Here is a 10,490-nt window from a genome sequence, read left to right as displayed (position 1 = left end):
ACATGCAATGGGGGAGGGGAAGAGAGAGAGATTCCTAGACAGCCTTCCCACTCAAGTGCAGATCCAGACACTGGGTTGGGTTTCACAGACCATGGGACCATGCCCTGAACTGAAATCAAGAGTCAGCCATTGACATGACTAAGCCACACAGGCACCCCGGTGCAAGGAACTTCTAGCATGGTGCTGTAAGGATCCCAGAAGGGCTTGACAAAATTTTCTCATAGTTCACGTTCTAGTTTGGATGCAAAGAATATGGTGATGGCTAGCTGAGGTAAAGTCCCACCAAAGCATGGAAGGCAGCCTTTCAGGGTCTCCAACGATTCTCTTCATGGGTACACATAGTTTTGTGTTCCATACTCTACCACTGGATTAGAGTCAGGAACTCCTGCCTCACTTCGAAAGGACAGAATATGGCCCAAGAGACAGGATGTCACTTCTGAGGCTCATATACAAAGACACTGGTCTCCTCTTGCGCTAGCTCTCGCTCCCTCACCATTGGTTTCGAGGGGCGCACCAGATCCTTGTGGGCTTTATGATGGAGAGGCCCATGTGGCAAGGAATGAATTTTTCTTGCTCACCACAATGGAGGACCGCTGGCTGCTAAGAGCCATCCAAGTGAGCTCAGAAGCAGATTTTCCCCCAACCAGCCTGGAGATGACTGAAGACCCACATGATATCTTGACTGCAGCCTTGTGAGAGATCCTGAGAAACAGGTCCCTGCCTAGATACACCTGGATGCCTGGCCGACAGAATTCATATGCGGTTATCAATTCGTGGTTTTGGAAGCCCTCTGGATTGTGGAAAACATTCAAAAAAGACACAAGGGTGAAGCCACAGTTCTGGCTGCTGACCCACCCCCCTCTCCTGGGCTTGAAATTCCAGGGAAGTCAAGCGATGGTAGAAACCACTGAGAGATTAGGGTAAACAATGTAAGAAAGAGGAGCTCTATTTTGTTCTCTATGTATCTCTCTGAGAGGACATGCCCCCACCTGATCCACCCAAGCCAATAGGTGGCCCATGCAGGAGGAGACAACTGGCCGTGTGGCCAAGTCCACTGAGGGCACTAGACCCAGCGTCGCAGAGCTTCCTTGATGGCAGAGAAAGAGCCCAGAAGTTCCCTGGTGTCCCTAGAGAAGGCACAGAAATTAGATGAGTTGAAAGCCTGGGAGCTGGTCATTGGGCTTCTGGGCAAGAGGGGAGATGGCCTGTGGAAGGGACACTGCCTGCCACCCCATTTGGACTACAACCCACCTGTCTGCTTTGGGACATTGAGGATTAAGTCGAGAGTGAACTCGTGTAGAAGAGATGGTCTTCTAATGCTTGGCAGGTTTAAAGCGATTGAAATTGTTGGCATTCCTTTACTCCTCATCCTCAGGACCACCACAAGGGGGAAGGGGCCTTCAAAGAAGCAAGAAGACTTTATCACTTACAGCCCTGTCAAGTATCAATATCCAACCACTCCAGTCTCTTCGACCCCCTTGGCAGCCCCACTGCTTCCATAAGGACACAGATACATTCCTGTACTGGCTTTGGAGCAAACGTAAGTTTTGATTTTTCTAAGATAAATGCCATAGTGCCATGACATGCTCAGATGACGGTAGCAAGACTAGTTTTCAAAGAATCTGTGTGGAAGGGTTGAGCCAATATATTAGAAATCTGAAATTTGTATTACTTTGCAGGTTAATGGGAATTTAACTCAATGCTTTGAAAAGGAAAAGAAACTGTTAACTGTTTTCAAGAGTCAGCTCTATCATTTTCCATTCCCAACTGTGATGCGGGAGTGATCCAGTCATTCCACATCCTGCCTTGCATTTGGTAGTGGAATCTCTCTCTCCATCTCTGGCCCATTTACTTTGATTCACTGCAAGAGGTGTGCAGAGAGAGCGCACTGGAATTTTCATTTGAATTGCCCCAATGGCAACTATTTATGTGATTTCCAGCTGTATACTCTTTGGTAAAGGGTGTAGGCCATTTGCTTTTTTTTTTTTTTCCATCTATTTATTTTGCTAACTAGGTTGCATGCTTATTTGGGGGTCAAATTCTGAGTTTCCCTGCTTCAGACAGGAGTCCTTTATCAGCTATGTGATTTGAACCTATTTTCTCCAAGTTGGTAGGTTGTCTTTTGGGTCTTCTTAAGGAGGTCTTTCACACGGTACAGATGTACAATTCTGATTGTTGGATAATGTCCAATAATCAACCTGACCTTTTTGGAAAATAATTTGATGTTCATTTGGAGGAATCTTTATGTAGCTTTCCATTCTGGAAAATTTTCCCCACCTTTTCCCTATAATATTTATCATTTTCAATGTAAGTCAGTGATTAATTTTGAGCTGCATTTTGAAATATATATATTTTTTGTTCTTTCTGGGAGAGTGAACATGTGCATGCAGGGCAAGGGGCGTGGAGGGAGAAGGCAAAAGAGCATCCTTAAGCATCCTCGCCAGTGAGCTTGGAGCCAGACCTTGTCCCGGGACCCTAGGAGCTTGACAAGTGCGGAAATAAAGAGCTGGCTGCCTCACAGGCTGACTCACCCAGGCCCCCTGAGTTAAGTTTTTGTATAGGGTTTGATACTTATATTGTGGTCCCAGGCCTCCGAGTCCTCTACCTCTTCCTCTCCTCTCCTGCTCACTCCTCTGCTTCTCCTTCTTCTTTGCCTATGCATGTCCACTTGCTGTAGCACCAATTATTCAAAATGCTGTCACTCCCCACTGAACTGCTTTTTACATCTGTCAAGACCCCATTGGACATATGGGTGTAGTTCTCTTTCTGGGTCCTTGATTCTGTTCCACTTAGCGATATTTATTCTGTTCTATTGGTCAAGCCCTTCACCAACATCAGGCACTTTGGATTACTGTAGCCGTATATATTGAATTTGCATAGAAGTATTCTTTTGGATTTATTCTTTAGTTTTATTTTCTCCTCTTTTTCTAGGTTCTAAAGTAGAAAACTTATAGTTTTGAGACTCCTTTTGTTTTTAGAGAGATAGAGAGAGAGAGACAGACAGATACCGAGAGAGAGACAGAAGCAGGGAAGGAGTGCAGAGAGAGAGATGATTAAGCAGCCTCCATGACCAGCACCAGCACAATGCAGGTTCAGTCTAACAATCGCGAGGTTGACCATGACCCGAGTCAATTTTAGTATATGTGCTGCCGAAGCGAGCACCATGACCCGAGTCAAAATCAAGTGGTGGACTAACTGAATGTTCCACCCAAATGCTCCTCCTTCATTCTAATGTATGCACTGAATGATATAAATTTTGCTCTCTACTGATTTAGCTGTGACCCACAAATTTTAATAGGAAGAATTTTCATTTTCCATTTGTTCAGGGCAATGAGATTTTATCTTTTTTCTTTGATAAACTAGAAAGTTACTTTCTAAGTGTTTGGATTTTGTTATCTTTCGCCATTTGATATCACGTTTCAGTTTTAACTTTTTTTTTAAGTTATAAAATATAAATTCCAAGACACTGATTTATAGGGTTGCATTTTTATCAGGTACACAATATAGAGATTCACCTCCCCTGCCCCAACGACTGTTAGTTCCTGTTGCCAGGCAGTGATTTGCGTTGGAGACTCCGGTGCACCACCTCCACCCCTACTCCCTTCAGCTCCTGTTGCCAGGCACTAGTTTGCATTGGAGATGGAACCCTCGTAGGGGTTCCAAGCAGTTTCTAGTGGCCGAGAGGACACTGGTGATCAGAGAGAAAGATCCCAGGCTCTCTGAAGCCAGCTGGTGGCCATTTAAATGTCTCCCCACACAGTTCTGGAGCCACTGTGGGCTCTCTGGAAACAGCTTTGGGCTTCAGGGTTGGTGATAATCGAACGTTTGCCACATGGGCCACGAGACTCTGGGTTTGGCTGGGATATCCTCGTGTGCACTGTGTTGGTGGTGTTCATGACAGTAAAGTGTGAACACCGCTTAAGAGGAAGAAAGGGGCACTGTGCCCAGAATGAAGTATCTGGAAAAGACATGGAGAAGACCGACCCGGATGCACCAGCCCATGGAGCCGTCGCATCATCTGAGCACAAGGCCAGTCCTCTCCCGCTACAGATCCTTGCTCTGGCTGCCCTGAATCAAGATATCAGGTACTATTCTGTTGGAGACGCTACGCAACTGCTGAAGGGAGTTCGGCAAAGTCTGTTGAGGAAGAACCCTCACCAGCTCACCGATGAAAATCCCATCTGTGGAGCAGCCCAGGACGATGGAGAACCCCCTGCGACGAATATGCCAGAAGACTTCGAGGACAGCCCTGATCTGCGGGGAAGTGCAGACCCTCTGTCTCAGGACATTGGCAGCTGTGGACTGAGAGAGCAGGAAGAGGCAGGGGAGGCCAGAGCTTCCTGACGGAGGTGTGCCGTGGCAGGCCCCCGCTGAGGGCCAGAGCCAAAACCACACCCTCAGCCAGATCATACTGACGGTGATGCATCTGCTAGAGCTCCTCACAGATCATCTGGAAGGTGGGGCTCAAGGAGGCAGGTGCAGACTGGCTCCTCCTCCACTGATCACGTGCCCCGTGGGACCTACCCTGAATAAAGGAAAGTCATCCAGGGCACTGAAGAAGGCACGTCAGGGGAATGAAGAGCTCCCAGGAAACACAACAATCCACCAAGCTGAGCAAGTATCTTTTCACCAGCGAAACAGCCTCCTGGAAAGGGAGATTCAGAAGCTGCACCTGAAGCTCGAGGCAGAGCCTAAGCTGTGCGAAGAGCACCTCAAACACCTGGAGAGAAAGATGATGGAGGAGAAGGCACGCTGCCTGCAAGTGAAGAACGAACTTGCCAAGGTGCACAGGAAGGTGGATGCTGCCAACTGGAACTTAGGCCTCTACAAGAAGATGGCCAAAGACCTGCACAGAGAATGCCAGAGAATCTCCTCCTTGCATGACCGAGAGCGCCTCCTGGTGGAGAACAGAAGTGAGGAGAGCCAGAAGGCTGTTCTGTGGGCAGAGAGGGAGTTCCAAAGGCTCAAGGAAGAAAACCATTGCCTCAGGCAGAAGCTGGCCAACTCTGGGCCCAAGGTCCATCCTGTCTCTGGGGAGCCTCCTGCTCCTGTTCCTGCTCCTGCTCCTGCTCCAGCTCCTGCTCTTCTGGGCACAGCCTCCAAATGCCCTCAAGGGCCACAGGCTCCCCTGAAAGCCCAGAAGCCCAAGAAGGGAGCAAGGGTGCACTGGCCAGACTCCAAGTTCTCGGGTCCCCTGCAGGTCTGATTCCCTTTCCCAGCAGCCACCAACACTCACAACCAGAGCACAAAAGCTCCTGGGCTTCCTTACCCCTTCAGCCACATCCATTGCTCCTTTTACTGGAGATCCACCCCATTATTGAACTGATGCTACCTATTCCCTATAGCCATGTGAGAGAGCATTCTTCAATGTTAAGGACCAAAAAAATAAAACGATCAAATTGCTGATACTACTAATTCTGAGAATTGATTCTATGAAGGGATTCTATGCCAAGCAACGGAGGGCTTTAAGTATCCTTTACTGATCACTTAATTGTCCCAATAACCCAGTGTGTCATATACTACTGAGGTTCAGAGAGGGGACACAACTTGCCCCAAGATCACACAGCTGGTGAATTTCAGAGCTCCCATTCCAAGCCAAGGTTGTCTAATTACCCACTGATGTGAAAGTAACTACCACTCCTACCAATACGATGACTTCTGATTCTTCATTACTGAGAGAGAGAAAGAGCGAGGGCACACACACACACATGCAAGCGGGGGAGGGCAGGGAGAGAGAGATTCCTAGACAGCCTTCCCACTCAAGTGCACAACCAGACGCTGGGCTGGATTTCACAGACCATGGGACCACGCCCTGAGCCGAAATCAAGAGTCAGACGTTGACCTGACTAAGCCACACAGGCACCCTTCCCTTGTGCAAGGAACTTCTAGGCAAGCTGCTGTAAGGATCCCAGAAGGCCTTGACAAAATTTTCTCCTAGGTCACGTTCTAGTTTGGAAGCAAGGATTATCTGGATGGCTAGCTGAGGTAAAGTCCCACCAAAGCATGGAGGGCAGCCTTTCAGGGTCTCCAACGATTCCCTTCTTGGGTACACATCGTTTTGTGTTCCATACTCTACCACTGGATTAGAGTCAGGAACTCCTGCCTCACTTCGAAAGGACAGAATATGGCCCAAGAGATAGCATGTCACTTCTGAGGCTCGTAGACAAAGACACTGCTCTCCTCTTGGGCTTGCTCTCGCTCCCTCACCATTGGTTTCGAGGGAAGCCGCCTGCTCCTTGTGGGCTGTATGATGGAGAGGCCCATGTGGCAAGGAATGAATATTTCTTGCTCACCGCAATGGAGGACCTCTGGCTGCTAGGAGCCACCCGAGTGAGCACACAAGCAGATTTCCCGCCAACAAGCCTGGAGATGACTGAAGACCCACATGACATCTTGACTGCTGCCTTGTGAGAGATCCTGAGACACAGGTCCCTGGCTAGATGCACCTGGACGCCTGGCCCACGGAAACCATATGCGGTTATCAATTGGTGTTGTCGGAAGCCCTCTGGTTTGTGGAAAACATTCAAAAAAGACACAAGGGTGAAGCCACAGTTCTGGCTGCTGACCCACCCCCCTCTCCTGGGGTGAAATTCCAGGGAAGTCAAGCGATGGTAGCAACCACTGAGAGATTAGGGTAAACAATGTAAGAAAGAGGTCCTCTATTCAGTTCTCCCTGTATCTCTCTGAGAGGACATGCCCTCACCTGATCCACTCGAGCCAATAGGTGGCCCATGCAGGAGGAGACAACTGGCCGTGTGGTCCAAGTCGGCTGAGAGCACTAGACCCACGGTCGCAGAACCTCCTTGAAGGCAGAAAAAGAGCCCAGAAGTTCCCTGGTGTCCCAAGAGAAGGCACAGAAAGTAGATGAGTTGAGAGCCTGGGAGCTGGTCATTGGGCTTCTGGGCAAGAGGGGAGATGGCCTGTGGAAGGGACACTGCCTGCAACCCCTCTTGGACCAGACCCTACCTGTATGCTTTGGGATACTGAGGATTAAGACGAGAGTGAACTCGTGTAGAAGAGATGGTGTTCTAATGCTTGGCAGGTTTAAAGCCATTGAAATCGTTGACATTCCTATTCTCCTCGTCCTCAGGACCACCATTAAGGGGAAGGGGCCTTCAAAGAAGCAAGAGGAGTTTATCACTTACAGCAGCCCTGTCAAGTGTCAATATCCAACCACTCCAGTCCCTTCCACCCCCCTTGGCAGCCCCACTGCTTTCATAAGGACACAGATACATTCCCCTACAGGCTTTGGAGCAAACGTTAAGTTTTGATTTCTCTAAGATAAATGCCATAGTGCCATGACCTGCTCCTATGGCGGTAGCAAGTCTAGTTCTCAAAGAATCTGTGTGGAAGGGTTGAGCCACTATATTGGACACCTGAAATTGATATTCTACTGCATGTTAACGGGAATGTTACTCACGGCTTGGAAAAGGAAAAGAAACTGTTAAGTGTTTTCAAGAGTCAGCTCTATCATTTTCCATTCCCAACTGTGATGCGGGAGTGATCCAGTCATTCCACATCCTGCCTTGCATTTGGTGGTGGGGTCTCTCTCTCCCTCTCTGGCGGATTTGGTTTGAATCACTGTGATAGGTGTGCAGTGAGAGAGCTCAGTGGAGTTTTAATTTGAATTGCCCCAATGGCAACTTTTTATGTGGTTTCTATCTTTCTACGCTTTGGTAAAGGTGGCAGGCCCTTAATTTTTTTTCCCCCCTTCTATTTCCTTTTGCTACTAGATTGCATGCTTACTTGGGGATCAAATTCTGAGCTTCCATGCTTCAGACAGGAGTCCTCTATTAGCTATGTGATTTGGACCTATTTCCTCCAAGTTGGTAGCTTGTCTTTTGGGTCTTCTTAAGGAGGTCTTTCACACGGCACAGATTTACAATTCTGATTGTTGGATAAAGTCCAATTAATCAACTTTACCTTAGGGAAAAGAATTTGATGTTCGACTGCAGGATTCTTTACCTAGCTTTCCATTCTGGAAATTTTTCCCCACATTTTCCCTATAAGATTTATCATTTTCCATGTAAGGCAGTGATTAATTTTGAGCTACTTTTTAAAATACTCTTTTTTTTTTTTTTCCTTCTGGGAGAGTGAACATGTGCATGAGCGGGCAGGGGCCTGGAGGGAGAAGGGAAAAGAGCATCCTCAAGCAGCCTAGCCAGTGAGCTTGGAGCCTGACTTTGTCCCGGGACGCTGAGAGCTTGACAAGAGCCGAAATCAAGAGCTGGCTGCCTCCCAGGCTGACTCACCCAGGCAGCCTGAGTTAAGTTTCGTATAGGGTTTGATACTTCGATTGTGGTCCCCGGCCTCCTCGTCCTCCACCTCCTCCTCCCCTCTCCCGCTCCCTCTTCTGCTTCTCCTTCTTCTTTGCCTATGCATGTCCACTTGCTCTAGCACCATTTATTCAAAACGCTGTCACTCCTCCACTGAACGGCTTTTTACCTTTGTCAAGGCCCCATTCGACATATGGGTGTAGTTCTCTTTCTGGGTCCTTGAATCTGTTCCACTTATCGATCTTGATTCCGTTCCATTGGTCTAGCTCTTCACCAACACCACGCACTTTTCATTACTGTAGACGATTAACTTGAAATTGGGTAGAAGGATTCTTCTGGTTTTCTTCTTTAGTTTTAGTTTCTCCTCTTTTTCTAGGTTCTAAAATAGAGAGATTATAGTTTTGAGACTCCTTTTCTTTTTAGAGAGATAGAGAGAGAGAGAGAGAGAGACAGAGACAGAGACAGAGAAAGGGAAGCGGTGCAGAAAGAGAGAGAGATGATTAAGCAGCCACCATGCCCAGCACCAGCACAATGCAGGTTCAGCCTCACTATCCCAAGGTTGACCATGACCCGAGTCAAAAGCAAGAGTTGAACTAACTGACTGAGCCACCCAGATGCTCCTCCTCCTTTCTAATGTATGCATTGAGTGCTATAAATTTAGCTCTCTGTTGATTTAGCTGTGTCTCACCAATTTTAATACGTTGTGTTTTTATTTTCCTTCGGTTCAGTGCACTGAAATTTTATCTTTTGTCTCCGATAATCTAGAAAGTTACTTTCTACGTGTTTAGATTTTGTTATCTTTCTCCCTTTGATATCTAGTTTCATTTTTAACGGTTTTTTATAAGTGTAAAAGTTTAATTCCAAGACAATGCTACATAGGGTTGCATTTTTTTCAGGTACACAATATAGAGATTCTGCTCCGCTGCCCAAGGACTGTTAGCTCCTGTTGACAGGCACTGATTTGCGTTGGAGTCTCGGGTGCCCCTCCCCCACCCCTACTCCCTTCAGCTCCTGTTGCCAGGCACTGGTTTGCATTGGAGACAGAACCCTCGTAGGGGTTCCAAGCAGTTTCTAGTGGCCGAGAGGACACTGGTGATCAGAGACAAAGCCCCCAGGCTCTCTGGAGCCAGCTGGTGGCCATTACAATGTCTCCCCACACAGTTCTGGAGCCACTGTGGGCTCTCCGGGAACAGCTGTGGGCTTCTGGGTTGGTGATAATCGAACGTTGGCCACATGGGCCACGAGACTCTGGGTTTGGCTGGGAGATCCTCGTGTGCACTGTGTTGGTGGTGTTCATGACAGTAAAGTGTGGACTCCGCTTAAGAGGAAGAAAGGGGCACTGTGCCCAGAATGAAGTATCTGGAAAAGACATGGAGAAGACCGACCCGGATGCACCAGCCCATGGAGCCGTCGCATCATCTGAGCACAAGGCCAGTCCTCTCCCGCTACAGATCCTTGCTCTGGCTGCCCTGAATCAAGATGTCGGGTCCTTTTCTGTGGGAGACGCTACGCAACTGCTGAAGGGAGTTCGGCAAAGGCTGTTGAAGAAGAGCCCTCACCAGCTCACCGATGAAAATCCCATCTGTGGAGCAGCCCAGGACGATGGAGAACCCCCTGCGAGGAATATGCCAGAAGACTTCGAGGACAGCCCTGATCTGCGGGGAAGTGCAGACCCTCTGTCTCAGGACATTGGCAGCTGTGGACTGAGAGTGCAGGAAGAGGCAGGGGAGGCAGGCAGGCCAGAGCTTCCTGACGGAGGTGTGCCGTGGCAGGCCCCCGCTGAGGGCCAGAGCCAACACCACACCCTCAGCCGGATCCTACTGACGGTGATGCATCTGCTAGAGCTCCTTAGAGATCATCTGGAAGGTGGGGGCTCAAGGAGGCAGGTGCAGACTGGCTCCTCCTCCACAGATCACGTGCCCCGTGGGAGCCCCCTGAATAAAGGAAAGCACTGAAGAAGGCACGTCAGGGGAATGAAGAGCTCCCAGGAAACACAACCGTCCACCAAGCTGAGCAAGTATCTTTTCACCAGCGAAACAGCCTCCTGGAAAGGGAGATTCAGAAGCTGCACCTGAAGCTCGAGGCAGAGCCTAAGCTGTGCGAAGAGCACCTCAAACACCTGGAGAGGAAGATGATGGAGGAGAAGGCACGCTGCCTGCAAGTGAAGAACGAACTTGCCAAGGTGCGCAGGAAGGTGGATGCGGCCCACTGGAA

At 48.7% G+C, this 10,490-nt stretch overlaps 1 long non-coding RNA gene across 1 annotated transcript; it reads right to left on the bottom strand.

The window, feature by feature from the left end:
• Positions 1–1,043: 1,043 nt before the first annotated feature.
• On the bottom strand, positions 1,044–6,828 carry LOC131826737 (uncharacterized). The gene is made up of 3 exons (XR_009351726.1): positions 6,704–6,828; positions 1,252–1,398; positions 1,044–1,127 (listed from the first exon to the last, which is right to left on the bottom strand). It is a non-coding gene; the product is annotated as an uncharacterized LOC131826737 (long non-coding RNA).
• Between the last annotated feature and the right edge of the window lie 3,662 nt (positions 6,829–10,490).

The sequence above is a fragment of the Mustela lutreola genome, chromosome 3 (assembly GCF_030435805.1).
Source record: "Mustela lutreola isolate mMusLut2 chromosome 3, mMusLut2.pri, whole genome shotgun sequence".
Taxonomy (NCBI): Eukaryota; Metazoa; Chordata; class Mammalia; order Carnivora; family Mustelidae; genus Mustela; species Mustela lutreola.
Note: the sequence above shows the minus strand (reverse complement) of the source record. Positions and strands in the feature narration are given on the sequence as shown.